General features: G+C 26.0%; 1 long non-coding RNA gene across 1 annotated transcript; it reads left to right on the top strand.

The window, feature by feature from the left end:
* The first annotated feature begins 1,129 nt into the window (after nucleotides 1-1,129).
* Nucleotides 1,130-3,808, top strand: LOC122852031. The gene is made up of 8 exons (XR_006373789.1): nucleotides 1,130-1,303; nucleotides 1,488-1,615; nucleotides 2,176-2,300; nucleotides 2,373-2,660; nucleotides 2,744-2,816; nucleotides 2,909-3,021; nucleotides 3,110-3,328; nucleotides 3,416-3,808. It is a non-coding gene; the product is annotated as an uncharacterized LOC122852031 (long non-coding RNA).
* Nucleotides 3,809-15,845: the final 12,037 nt, after the last annotated feature.

Raw genomic sequence — 15,845 nt, 5'->3', positions numbered from 1 at the left:
AATAATAATGAATACTATATATAAAAATACCGCGAATCAACACTAAATGTTAATTATCAATGTTTTCATTCACTAAAACACAAAAATTAATTATATTAAAACAAATAATACTTAAATTTGTTGAAATTCACTAATGGCCGACAAACGACCAAAAAGACGAACAAGAAGCAAAAATGGCTAAATTTATAACACAAAATCACACTAAATTGCACTGAATCACATAAAATATTGAAAAAGTGGGGACGACAAAAAAAATTACATAGTTTCACTATAATTTAAATCAACAAACTGATTTCCATACCCCGCGAAATTTCGGCGTTGCTGTTTATTGTTTTGCATGGAAGGGGTAAGTTGGGATGATTAATAGCCAATCATGGCTTAGAATCATGTCAACAGTTTCGAATGAGCGGTGTCATGTTGATCGTGTTGATTGGTAGGGATGAGTGGGGATATGATTCTAAGCTATCATTGGCCGCCGTGCCGTTGTTGATTGTCCCCACTTATCCCTACTAATCAACACGATCAACATGACACCGCTCATTCGAAACTGTTGACATGATTCTAAGCCATGATTGGCTATTAATCATCCCAACTTACCCCTTCCATGCAAAACAATAAACAGCAACGCCGAAATTTCGCGGGGTATGGAAATCAGTTTGTTGATTTAAATTATAGTGAAACTATGTAATTTTTTTTGTCGTCCCCACTTTTTCAATATTTTATGTGATTCAGTGCAATTTAGTGTGATTTTGTGTTATAAATTTAGCCATTTTTGCTTCTTGTTCGTCTTTTTGGTCGTTTGTCGGCCATTAATGAATTTCAACAAATTTAAGTATTATTTGTTTTAATATAATTAATTTTTGTGTTTTGGTGAATGAAAACATTGATAATTAGCATTTAGTGTTGATTCGCGGTATTTTTATATATAGTATTCATTATTATTATTTTTTTGATTATTATTATTATCATAAAATAACGGAATGTCGATAAGTAAAAAATCTATGGTAATCTACCCGTAGAAATCTACTTATGATACATAATTTGTCCGCTAGGTGGCGTTTGGCTTTCTCCGAGTGAGAGAGAAGCTGTGTCGTTTAGTGTTGTGACTTTTTACACTTATTTTTGCAATAATAATTGTTAATTAATTATAAATTGTTGTTAAATCAATTAATTAAATTTTTCTGAATAAAATGTGCTATAAATTATTAGGATATTTGGTGAATTTTGGCCTCAATCAATGGACATGTCATGGTTCTTGGAGCTGACAAAGGCAGCTATTTATTTTTTAAATAATAAACAAATGGTATGTTTTTTTATTGTTAATAATTATTCAGTGCATAGACAAACACAAATACGTAGTTTTTTTTTCAATAATTAAGCAAAAATATAAATTTGAGTTCAGGTTTTCATTTGAAGACAAAGTTAGACTTATTTGAGCAATAATAATTGTTAAACAATCAAAAATTGTTATTAATTCGATCAATTAGATTTTCCTCAACAGATTGTGCTATGAATTTTTCTTGGCTTTTGTGAAATTTGGCAAAATTTAATGGACATGTCAATGGCATTGGAACCGACGAAGGCAAATCTTTATTTGGCAAATACCTGACAAATGGTATGTAAATTTCATGTTTTTCTATTGTCATTAATTATTTAATGCGTAAACAAACATAAATACGTAATTTTCATAAATAATTGAGCTAAAAAAAAATTATTTGTCAAAGTTAGGTTGTCATTTTTTACAAAGACAAAGAGATTATCAATTGATTTATAAATAATCATAAATATCTATTATGTATAGCATTGTTGTAGCATCTTTGTTGAATAATAATGTTTTTTTTGGTAAACAACTATCAAAAAAATGTGAAATGTTTAAATATCAATTTTCCATTGTTTTAGGACTTAGTCAGTTTTTTTTATCAATGCTTAGTGTCTATTTATTGACTTTTAAATTCAATTTTTTACTGTATATTTGTTTATTTATTATTAAATTATCTATTTTTTATACATTCACTATTTATTTATTTGTTTAAATATCATCTTTTTATTTATTTATCAATTTGCCATTAATTTTATAATAACACTAACATTTACTCTTTTTGGGTTGCTCATAATTATTCCAATTCGAAAAATATGTATAACAGAATGTTTATTTAATTTTTTTACTGTTTACAGATATATAACAAAAAGTGTGGGTAAATATCTGATGTGCTTATGCAATTAATCAAAAAACATTATTAAAAATGAAACTAAATGACTTAATTGGTTTGTCATTGGAGTCATGATCGTTTTTGAGTACAGTGAGTTATTTTATTTTATTTTTTATAAATAAAACTATTCATTTATTAATAATTTAAAATTGATTGTTACAGTTAGATCAAATTCATTCATGCTAAAAATACATGTAACATGAGATTTACACAATGAAAAAAGAAGTGTAAACAAGCAGGACTGCTTAAATGCTAACATACAAAATAAATAATACCCAGCAAATGATTATCATATAGTGCTAAATTTGTCATAAAGTACGAAAAAAAGTCATCAAGATCATCTACATAATATTGTGCTTCAATAATGATGAGTCCTTGATATAATATTAATTAAGACTTAATATTTCAACAAAAGGACGACCAATAATTATTTAGATAAATATTTTTGAAGTACTGAATACTTTTATTCATCATAATTAAATTATTTATTTATTTAAATTGTTGCTAAAATATTTTTGTTTTAAAAATTGCAGATATCCTTGAATATTTCAAAGTTGGGCAAGTCTGGACATAAACCACTATATTTACAATCTCAAATTTTCTCAGGTAAATAATAGTAATTATCATTATTCAGTTTTTTTTTGTCGAATAATAAATGAAGTTTTAATACAATATTAATAGCCATTTGTTGTTTATAGATGTAGAAAAAAAAAGAAATTATTTGGATAAATGTCATCATAAAAGACGAATAAAAAAGCTCTTGAGTTTTTATTGACACACATTGTGCATTTACAATCTATAATAACAACAGGTAAATAACACTTTGTTGGATTGTTTTGATATTTAAAATGTCAGAGTTGTTCATTATATTCCCATTACTTATATTGTTTTTGTTACAGATTGTCATTGTACCAATTGAGACAAGTGATGTAACTGTGTTGTGTTAAAAGACGAAGAAAAAAATGTAATGGGCTCATTTGATAAATAAATTGATCACGATTATCAAGACAAGCTATTTGAAAATAAGTCTAAACAAGTAACAAATCGTGATTTTTTACACTGGTACTTTATGAAGAAGAATTAAATTAACATTAAACACAAAGTCATGTCAAATAACAGTAAGTATTTACAGTTTACAAAAGACAAATAAAATTGACTCAAATATTTGATGATATTTCAATAATTTCGTATTGTTATTGTTGCAGAATGTTGATGTACTAAATATAACGAGTGAAATGAAGTGGTGGTGTGCTGAACGACAGAGATGAAAGTGTAATGGAGCAAGTGGATGGATAAGCTAGCTACATATTTTATCACGATCATCAGAAAAGTCAAGTTATGAAAATGATAGTGATGATGCTCATCGTGATAAAAGGTATGTTGAATTCAGTTTTCCTTCGCAAATCAGCGAATATTTACAAAGATTTAAAATACGATTCGGTATATTGATGACTTTGTTAACAATGCATTGCATTTAACAAACATCTAATCAAAGACCTGTTTTGCGTTCTAATCGGTTCGTTAGAGCTAAGAAAAAGCGTTATTCTATAAATTTATAATTTTTAATTATAAATTTGCGAAGTAAAAGAACTCAAAATAACTTAAGGATAATTGAAAAAAGAAAAAAAAAAAAAAGACAATGAATAAAGACACTTGACAATATCACTTAAGCCACATTGAAAATTAAAACAAGTAACGCAAGACGGTCGTAAGAAAACTGAAACCATCAACACAAAAACTAGATGGACAAAGTATTTTTGACGGAAGAGGGCAAAGAAGACAATAATGAAAAATAAAAATTAACGTGGTCAACACCCTAGAATGTTAAATCATTCATGGCTCCGACATGCCAGCACTAGAGAGAAAAAAAAAAAAAAATCGCAACCACCAAAAAAATAAAAAAAACCAGTACCAAATGTGGAGGATCCTGCATAACTGCCCAAATCAAGTCTACGTACATGAAACATTTAAAATAGAGAAAATCCTTCCCTTTAGTTTATTTCGTGACTTTTGTAACGTGACCTGATGAACAGCAAGAAATTTGAATTAAAAATATTTTTATTATATATTATCATGAAAGAAAAAATTGTGTTGATTTTTATAATCATTTTCAGTATTGAAAGTATCATCTAATTCATTTTTCATGCTACATTAACGACAAATACTTAAGGATAAAAAACATTTATCATTATCATAAAAACGACGTATTTTCATTTAGCAGAAATATTAATCGTATTTCGTGAATGTGTGTGAATGCAACAAATCGAAAGTATATTTGAGCTATAGTATGCGTGGAAGCAAATGCCACTGGTAGAAAATATGCGAAGAAAAAAACGTTGTTCGAATGAGGTACAGTTTATTCAACAACTGATTAGATAGTTGCCGTTTTGAATACGCGTGTATATAATTTAATTCGTGGACAAACTTTTTTTTGTTAATCGTGAATCATAATAATTGAACCGTATTTTATTATTTAATATAATATAATACAATGATTGAATTTTTTTAGATTTGAAGTTTAGAGTGAATTGAGTTGTATGTGAATCAAGGTGTAAATGTGAATCGGTACTTGAATGATTTGAATTATGATTTAGTGTATTTTTATTTTCATTTTATAGTTTTAGTTTCACAAAAATTTCATAATATATGTATATCATAATATTTTTTATCGTATCATTTCATAGTGGATGCTAATCATAACAAGATAATTAATGGATTTTACCTGTGTGCTCATTGTAATCATATTCACAACATATTTCATAATCATTGATAAGACGTTGGGTTGGTGTTGGAGTTGGAGCATCTGTGCCTCGTAGATCTTCTAAATAAGGTAAGAGGCCCTCTGGTCACTTTATTCACCAATCCCTCAGGGTAAATGTGCGTCAACAAGCTTGTAACTTTAAAGAATCTATTGTAATATTCTTTAAAGCTACTTGATAATCCCCAATTTATTTTTCATATATATATATATATTTTTGTGACTTGTTAGCTCACCTTGATTACATTTTCATTCAATTATAATTTGTTCATGCCGAGAGTAAATGGTCGTAGTTAATTGATCAAGGTGTGCACATCAACCTGTCTATCTCAAACAGAGTAGACGGGGGTGAATAGGATGTATGTATTTCATCTTTCAGGTATTCGTGAATTCAAAACATTAGTTGATTTTTTTCTACGTGAAATTGTTATACCTATTTTACTCCATTTCAGGTTTATTATAATAATTATTAGTTTTAATAAACTTCTTGTTGAACGCACGTTACCACAATAATAATAAACTTGTACATTATTTAAAAATTTCAATATTCAAAATTATTTTTTTTTGTTCTAAACCAATACAATTGCTGCTTTGAGCGCATGTGAACAATAATAATGACTTTTTTATTTTATTTGTTTTTTAATTTTTACTTTGTTATTTGCTGCTTTGAGCACATTTTTTCCTTTGCTGCTTTGAGCGCAAATAAATAATAATGAATTGCAACAAATATTTGTTATTCAATAAAAAATCAAGTTGACTTTAAAGTCGAAGAATAAATTGAAACAGTAGGAGTACCACATCATCTTTTGCGATATCAAGATACTGCTGCCATCCCCGGAATATAATAGAAAAAAATTTATCGACATGACAACATCAACATTGGATTCATGGTTTTATTTTCAACAAAATTATTCAAGGATCTATAATTAAGTGAGTAAAACATAATTTCATATCAAGTATTTAATAAGCAAATGAATCTATATAACAATAATTTAACTTTTTTAATTTCATTAAGTCAATGCGGAAAAAAGAAAAAAAAACTAAATTATTTCATTAATTAATAATTATAATATACGATTTGATTAATTCTGCTGTAGATAATACAAACGTGTGGGAGACAAGCAGTACTCGAGCATGTGAAAATTCGACGTGCTGATGATGAAATCATTATAGACTACCTGGGGTCCATTCGAACATATCCGTGGGATGACATCCGCTAAAATGGTAGGACTTAATTGAGTTAATCATTTTGCTTTAACCATTACAGTTGAATAAAGTTGCATAGATTCTTGTTGCTTCAAATAATTAATGATAATATAATGCGTCTATACCTTATGTGGAATAAGTAAATATTCATTTGTAAAAACTCATTACTCTTGGCAGTAATTGACCGTCTATCGTTTAATCATTTGTTTGATATTTTTTTTTGACTCACTCTCATAATTTTATCAGAAAAAATTGATACGGTTTTCATCTTCCCCCTTAATTATTAACCAATATATAAATTAAAAAATCACGAACATCTTTTCAGTCTATACTTGGATTTTTTTTTTTTTTTTAAATTAATCTTTAAATTTTTAATCACAAAAAGAATGTCTTTTCTTTCTGATTGATTGATTAAAAAATTTAATTTAAATTTCAACGTTTTTTTTAATGTAAATATATATGTATGTAGTTTTTATTTTTGACGACTTCCCCATTGAACCGATGGAAGCAAAAAGAAAAAAACACCATGTCACGTCGTCGATAGAGCACGATTTCACCTAATTGAAGTAACCACAAGGCGCAACATCTCTTCTTCGCCACTTACTCGTGTATACCCCAAGGGACTTTGATTTGTATATATGTATATATCTATCACTCTCTGTTGCCTACACACGTTACTATTCAATTCCATCAAAATAATCAAATGAATACCTCCCAGTTTCTTTTTTTATTTCTGCATTTTTAGTTCCCCCTATATACATTTCTGATTGCACGTGTCATGCGGACAACAATATTTTGCTAAGCGAGATGATACATTTATTTATTATATACATGCATATATATATACATATATATCAATCTACATTTATGTACCTGCATGGGTAAAATGATCATTACATGAAATACAGTGTTCAAAGCAATTCTCTTGAGAAATCGAATTGCAAATCAATTTACGTTTTCATTAATTCTGATAGAAACTTTTTTTTTTTTTTGTTTTTTCATTATAATAAAAGAATAAAAATTATAGATTAATAAATTGACTTTTGTCAATAAATTTCATTATTTAATTCTGTTAGTAATTATTGCAATTAAATTATTTGGGAACAATCGGATTGTTCGATTAACTCTAGGCAAGTTTAGGAAATAAAAGCTCATGTATTTCTTTTGACAGTATTAAATATATATGAGTTTTTTTTTTCATGAACTTTCGTCAATAAAATAATTATAAAATTTTAAACCCGGACCCAACGAAGCCCTCATGTTCCCTGCACTTTTAAATTCGAGTCGGTCTTCGTCAGCTTCAGCATCGAAAAAGCTACGATATTTTTTTGTCTGGAGAAAGTTTTGGAAAACATTTTGTAACAGGGTACTAGGAATGTATAGAAGTGATTCTAAAACTTAAAAAATTTATTTGCTTTACTATAGTAATTTTTTAAATCTTAAAAATCTTAAAACGCGCATCGATTAGATGAAATTTATTTTTTTTCAGTAATTGAATGTTTAATTCAAATTTACTCCAAAAAAATAACAAAATTACATTTTTTTTTTTTTATTTTCTAAAATAATAATGATATAGTTATCTTGTTTTAAACCCCTCAAAATAACCATTATAGAGATTTCATAATTTTCTTCATCCACAATTTATTAAATCCTTCGTTCGCTGTAGAAATGATTAATTTTTAAATTACATTTAACCATAAATCGATTTTCAATAGTCAATTTACTCTAAAACGTTAAAATATTTTCATCAGACTCAATTTATAATACAATTATATATATCATTTTAATTATTAAAATAAAATAATCGAAATGAATCATCATACATAATTGATAATATATAAATTCAATTAAAATAAACTTTTATTTGTATACAGATAAAAAATGAGTCAGTACCTAGATAAGCTATTACTAGATATATTCAATAAATAATTTTCTAAAATATATATTAAATAGAATCTTGAAAGCACATTAATATTATAAATATATATAGGTATATATTTAGAAAGTGAAGCAGTCGTTGTGTATCAAAATGTGTTGGTCCATTGTCCTCAAAGTGAAGAGATTCGATTTTATTTTAAAATGTATATATATGTATATACAATATTATATACATGTTTGAGTTTTTCAAGCAGCTTGCATTGTAACTCAAGCCTAAACCCAGCTGGAGACACACTTAACAGGGGGTCCAACAGGATCCATACGTTGACACAACTCATTTTTACGCGTATCCCACGCACGATGGGCGGCCACACTTATTCTCAAGCCACCCAACTGTCTTTTATCTTTTATATATCGGTATCCATGTTTTTTTATTTTTATTTTTCTAAACATTATATATACATATTCTGGCATATACATATAGATATAACAAGAGTCAATGAGTGTAAGAGAACAGACAGATATACAAGTTAACATATGTTTTATTGTTTAATTTAAAAAAAGAAAGAAAAAATACCATCAAGAACGGTGCGAAATTTACATTTTAGTATTTTATATATGATTTTATCAGTAACTTAAAATTTCAATAACACTTTTCACCATTTACAGTATTACATTTATAGTTTAATATTTAAATAAAACAATTTTAAATTTATAAATTAAATCATTTAGAAATTTTTATAGTTTTTATTTTTGCAATAAAAAAAAAAAATAGATATATAAAGTAATAAAAACTAATAAAGATTTTTATGTGAGTTGTATTAAAAAAAAATAACTTTAGTCAGAGAAAGTCATAACTCTTTATTAATATCAGTGACGACTTTAAAATGCACATATTATTTACTTATTTATTTTTTTCTGTTCATGGAAATAAGCACTATGCTCAATTGCTTTTTAAAAATATATAATACCAATATCTATTGACACAAAAATGTCACTAGAAAATAGCTATTTATTTCTTTTTTTTTTATATAAACATTTGTGGTTTGATCTAAACCTAAACAAAATTTATCTCACATACTTCTAAAGACTTATATATATATGATGGTATTTCATTTCGTTTCGTTTTTTTTTTTTGTTCAATTTATTTATGATCCAGCTTTTTCTGTAGTGAATAAATCTTCAATGGTACATCGTCAACCTCCACTTATTAACCCTCGTGAATGTCACATGAATCATCATTGTACAAGTAAAGTCACGCCACAGGGGTGAAGTGCAAAAAGAGAAAAATAAGTATCGAGTTAAGCCCTCCCAGGATATTTTCCGCGACGATGTTTTCGTTAAATATATTAATGTATAAATATACAACACACAGGTATATATGCAGTGTATGTATACCTGAATTGTTTGTGAGGCCACACGTGAGTTGTTTTCTCTCTCTGTATATATAGTAGATTTTTATATTATTTTTTTGGTAAGTCTCGCTGAATCACAGCCACAACAGTCAATCTCAACAATGGACTTTGTTTATGCGTTCTTGATGGCTTTACCATTCATTTCTTTCGTTGACATTTGGGACCATATTGCATTATACTATATACACTTTATTACATAATAGATCGATGATATAATCTTGAAAAAAAATTTTTAAATCTATTGATATATAATATTTATCATTATTCTCATGGAGGCTATATAAAATTCAACTATTTATACATGTTTATGCGGGATAATAAAAATCACCTCTATTTTCTCACCCTCCTCTCCAACACTCTGGCTTGTTAGATTTTTTTTTTTATTTTTTATTTGAGTCGATGGCTTCATTGCATTTTCTCGCATGTATAAAATTTTTATAAAAAATTATAATACGATATAATTAATAATATAATGTCGTTGGAATTCGTTTTGAGTAATTAATTCTTTTTTTTTTTTTTTTTTTTGTTGGAATAATTATTTGAATTGATAAATTTATAAGTAGTGACTACTGTTTTTTAAATTATTTGATGATATATTTTTAGACTTGTCTCTTGTTGCCTTTTTTTTAAAGATAATTATAAAGATACAAATAACTGAGTTTTTCAATGGTAATAATACTTGATAGTTTTATTTAATGAAATAAAATAAAAAAAAAAAAATTTATTGTTAATAATAATCAAATAATGATTATAACTCTCTGTTGAAATTAATGAACATATCATCAATAATAATTTAATACTTAATTAACTGGCTAAGTTTATAAATTCTATTAAATCACTATATCAATTATATATTAATTATTAGTGATTTAATGAAACAACAACTTCATATTATTGATAGATGAGTTAATTACAGTAGGAAAAATTTTTAATAATATCCACAAAAATAATACTATATATATATAGTTAAGAATAAAACTACTTTCAAGGGATGATCATAGACTTGATAGATATATATATATTATATTCTCATCATTGCTCATATGGATTTTAAATTTTCTAAAAATTTCTTCCCACACATTAGTATATCTATTAATTTCTTAATTGCCTGTAGTCATAAAAGAAATATACCGACTGTTATAGAGACAGATATATATACATTTTCACAATGTTTTTGGCGGCATGGGGACGACAGTAAAGTCAAGATGAGTGTCTCGTTCGTCGAGAGGGGAATTGTTATCTTGGGTGTTGCTTATGTATATCTACGTGTAGATGTGTATATATATACAAGGTTGAAATGATGAAAAGATAATAAAGAGGCCTGGAGGGTTCAATGTGCGACACTTGTAGTGGTTACACATAGATAGCAAAAGAAAAAATGAAAAATTTAAAAAATAAAAAAATACATAATGGGGTAGGAGTGGAGTGGTAAATAAAAGTAAAAGCATTTATATGGCATTTCAAGAGGGTGTAACGAAAGTTGTATCTGGGTTGTAAGTCAAGAGAAAATTCTAGTAATGGGTATATTAAGTAGAGGGCTAATCTGTCCTGAGGCATGTTGGTTTTTTTTTTTTTTTTTTTATAGTATAAAGTGCCGCCGGGAGCATATTAACTAAACCAGAAGCTGTTTTTATTTTTTGTCGATAAGTCTAAAAGATATGCACAACTAGCACGTGTTGTGTTTTTAAAAAATATTTCAGGTACAATTTATAAATAGAAATTCTGTAGCTGCAGTATAGTTTTATTTCTCTTTTTTTTTTATATTCAATATAAACATGATATTTTGTCATATGATGATTTGAATGAGCTTTCAATTGTTTTTCAATTTTTTTTTACACATTTTATATAAAAATAATTTGTAACTTATTAAATGAGACAGACAATTTTTATTATTTTAAAAATATAATTTAAAATCTCAATTTAAATTATCTATTTACTATTGATTTTATTTTTTATTGAGTCTATATATTAACGGAAATAGAAACTCAATCCATTAGTTAGCACCAATCGTAGACTTTTCAATTAATCGATGTAATATTTTTTTTTATTATTAAATCAATATTTTATACAATTATAGACGTATATATTAAAATGAAATTTCCTCGACAAATCTAATATTTTCTAATACTATTATGAATCTATAAATATTTAATAAAATACCGATTCGACTATTCGAAATGTTTCAATTAATCAATTATGAGTTTATAAATTATCCTATAAATTTATACTTATTAAATGTAATTGAGTTAATCAGATTATCATTTGAATCAATATATTTGTCTATCTAATAAATTTGAGATGAGTTTTAAAAATTATTATAATATTTCTAGTAATGCAATTTAAACATTTAAATATAAAAATTAAAAATCAATTTGTTAGGGTATATAAATATTTATATATTTGAATATTTTAACAGATATATTATTTTTGTTATATCATAGAGCAACATAATGTTGAACTAGATCAATTTTACAAGGAAAAAAAAAATTAATTTAAAGTGTCTTTTTGAGAATGATGAACTTCGTGGGTGGCTATTATAGATGTATACCTTGTTATGTCAAAAGGTTAGCATACCAAGGATATTATATGTTTGATGGCATCTGGTAGTATGGCCAGTCAGTTTGATTTCTATTGTTCTGTTATTCTTTTTTTTTTTTTTTGCTTCTGCTATGAATGATCGATTTCACTGACACGCGTGTGTCAAGTTATTCGATATCAAATATCAATCTTTTCTTTACGTATTAAATAAAAGCTTTGAAAAAAAGTTTTCCATAGTTGTTAATCCAAAGAAGATTTTTTTTATTCTTTGTTCGTATATAAAGCACTCAAGAAGCAAGACTAACGATGATCCGACAATCCAACATACTAAAGTTTGTATTGTCAAATTGTCTTCTCAATGTATATAACTGATTTTATCATTTTTATAACTCGTTTATGTATTTACATATTTTATATATGTATACGTGTTATGTCATTTCAATACTGTAAAATTTTTTAAGATTTAAAATACTCTGTCTGTTAACTTGGCATTTGTCATCCTGATCAATCACCCTTCAACTACTATACGTACAAATTATATCATGATCTTAATTAGATAAAATTCTCCAGACAATAATTGTTGAATATTTAAAGATATTGATTCATATTTGATTATTATTTAATTAATTTTTTTATTTATTATGTTAATGATAATTTTAAAATTTCAATTTTAATAATTACCATTTATAAATCAATTATACTTTTTAAATATATAAATTAAATTAATTAATTAAAAATAATATATTATAATTTGATTTATTTATAAATATACCACAATTATTTAAATCGTTAAATCTATAAATTTAAAAATAGAGCTTTTAAAGATAACATATATGAAATTAAATATTAAAAATATAAAACATAGTTAATTTATTTTTGTAATTTGATCTTTAAGAGTTGAATTATATATATAAATTATTTAAAAAACAAATTTTTTTTAAAATAAAAAGAAATAAAAAATGGTGAACAAAGGGATTGTTTCACGCATGCTTAAAACAATCGATTTACAACGGCCATATATGAGAGCAAGGGATGGTCCATTCGTCGCATATCATATGCTATATACATTCACGTCTACAATACCCTGTTCAATAAAAATAAAAATATAAAAAACAAAAAAAAAAAAAAAAATTATGGTAACCACATCAATTATCATTGTATTTGCCGACTGACCGCACTAGTTCAAAACCTCAACTATCCCTTTATAACTTTTTTTATTTGTTGTATAGAATGTTTTTTATTTTTTTGTTTTTATTTAGTTTATATTATATTTATTTATTTTTTTATTTTTTATACTATTAAATTCCCTTGTGTAGAAGATAATGCTTGTATTTTAATACAAATTGTTTGGCTACTAGAAAGCACTGTGTAACGATGTATATGAGATGGCCACATGTCGATTCAATGTGAGTCAAGTCCCCTTGCATTATTACCGATTCCATACCCAACCCAATTCAACTAATATACAGATAAAGACGTGTTCTGGTTTTGTAGCTTGTAGCTTGTAGCATATGTTGCCATTTCCTTAAATATTTGACATTTATTATAGATATAAATAGCTTTAAATGTTTTTATTATATTATTTTAACATCCTTTATGACATTTGTTTTTCAAACTTTTGAAAAAAAAAACTAATAAAAAACAAAAAATAAATATATATATATGTATATATATTTTAAAATCATAATACTGTATATAATTTTATACTCGAATAGTAATTTTTTTTTTAAAGTTATTTATTTTATTTTTAAAAAATATTAAAAACTTTAGGACTATATTAATGATTATTAAAATAAAAGAAAATTAATTAATTTGAAGTCAAATAATTGGAAAAAACCTGACATGAAACAATATAGGTTTTAGAAAATTTAAAAAAGGTAAAAATTTGAAAATACTTTTTAATTTTTTTAGCAATAAATAATGTTTAGCATGTGATGAAATTTTTTTTAGAAATATAGTTAAAACGTATATCTCTATTTGCCTGGAATTATTTTTTAATTTTATTATCGTGTATATAAATTAACAATAATATAGTACATGTACACCACAATTGTATAGTATATTAATTATTGTATAAGAGGAATGAAGGGAGTGTCTTATCGACCTGATAACCCACGGGAAATCCTATTTAACTCACTCACAGTGATTGCCACAACGATCTAGGAGTTTTGCAGAAAAGCATTTTACATTACATTCAGCTAATACCCTTCTCTAAATTTCTATATATTGCAAAATATATATATCTGATAGTATAATTTCATCTTGCTTTAGACACCCCCCAACCAACTTGAATCCACCATACTGTTCCTCTTCCAATCCGTTTACTGAAACTTGCTGAGACTATACTATTCCGCATCGACCAGTCAAACTATCCTGGGATTCACCCCTGTCCACCAATCCGTACACCCGTCTTCCGCCCTCTTTTCTCACTCTTGCCAACCCTTATATATATATATACTGTAGATAGTCTCTTTGTTGAATATAAATAATCCATTTCGTTTGTTTTTGTATACCCTGATTCTATTTGACTACAAATTATTTGTATACTAGACACGTGGTGTCCATTTGTTGTGTTTTTTTTTTCTTTTTCTTGGTTATATATAAAAGAGCTTGCTGAGTTTAGTGTGCAAAAAAATATATATAATATATATTTTTTATAGAATTGTTGACAGGTTATATTTTTTTCATTTTGATAAAATAAATATTAGTATATATAAATAATATTTTCTATGATTAAAATCATGTTCAAAAAGTTTAAGAATATTATTGTGATTATTTGATTAATTCATGATAACACGTCACTTTTACAAGGTCTCATATGGTATTTTTATATTTTTATTTTTGTATTTAATAAGATGAAAGATGTTAACCTCATATCATGTATTGGATACATGTTGAGAGCCAAGGCAAGTTAGTAAAACAGGTCATTTTAAATTCCTTCCATTTTAGATTATCATCTATACATATATTTATATATGTATATATAAATTTAGGTGTGTCTATCCGTTGAGACATATATATATGTTAGTATGACACAAAAGTCATCATTCAAATTGATTTTAAGACTTTTGAACTTGATTATGTTTTCACACACGCGTGTGTGATCCACCCTTTGACATTTTTACTATTGTTTCGATATTTAAAAATTTGTCAGACAGTTGTGACATGATAATAATATAATAATCAATTTAAAAATCATAATCTTTATTCGTATTGAAAATATAGCCTTGGCCTTTAATTTGCAAATTAGCTTCATGGAATATGATCTTCTAGACCTATATATACAGTTAATTTTTTTTTTTTTTTTTTTGCTATGAAAAAAATTATGTCGTTCATTTTTTGATTGAACTAAATTTTTTTCTATATCGTTCATTAAATTTTTATGTCATTTAAACTTGAGCTTTTTTTCTGCTGTTAAATTGAGTTAATTAAAAAATCAAGAATAAAAAATTATATGAAGCTGATTGTGCACAGCAAGCTTTATAAATAAAGTTCATTTTATTTTAAGATATATATAACAACAAATTTTATTTGTCAATTTGTTTAAAATTAAAAAAATATATAATAGTGACACTCAGAAAATATATATACAGATATATAAATATATATACATTTTAAGAGTTAAAATGTTCAAGGGAATTAGAACGCGATCCAATTTTTCAGGCCATTGAATGAGACAAGTACCATCTGTCTCACTGGAAAATACGTGCGCACGCAATAGCAGAAAGAGTCAGTCTTATACAGTATCTATCTCCATAGATGAAACATAAAATAAGAATAAAAAAAACATTAGAGCTTTTTTACTAGCGAACCGTGAAATGCGAAAACAGAAGGTTCTAG

The sequence above is a fragment of the Aphidius gifuensis genome, linkage group LG1, assembly GCF_014905175.1.
Source record: "Aphidius gifuensis isolate YNYX2018 linkage group LG1, ASM1490517v1, whole genome shotgun sequence".
NCBI classification, from domain to species: Eukaryota; Metazoa; Arthropoda; class Insecta; order Hymenoptera; family Braconidae; genus Aphidius; species Aphidius gifuensis.
The sequence above is the reverse complement of the archived record's forward strand: the minus strand, read 5'-3'. Positions and strand labels throughout refer to the sequence as shown.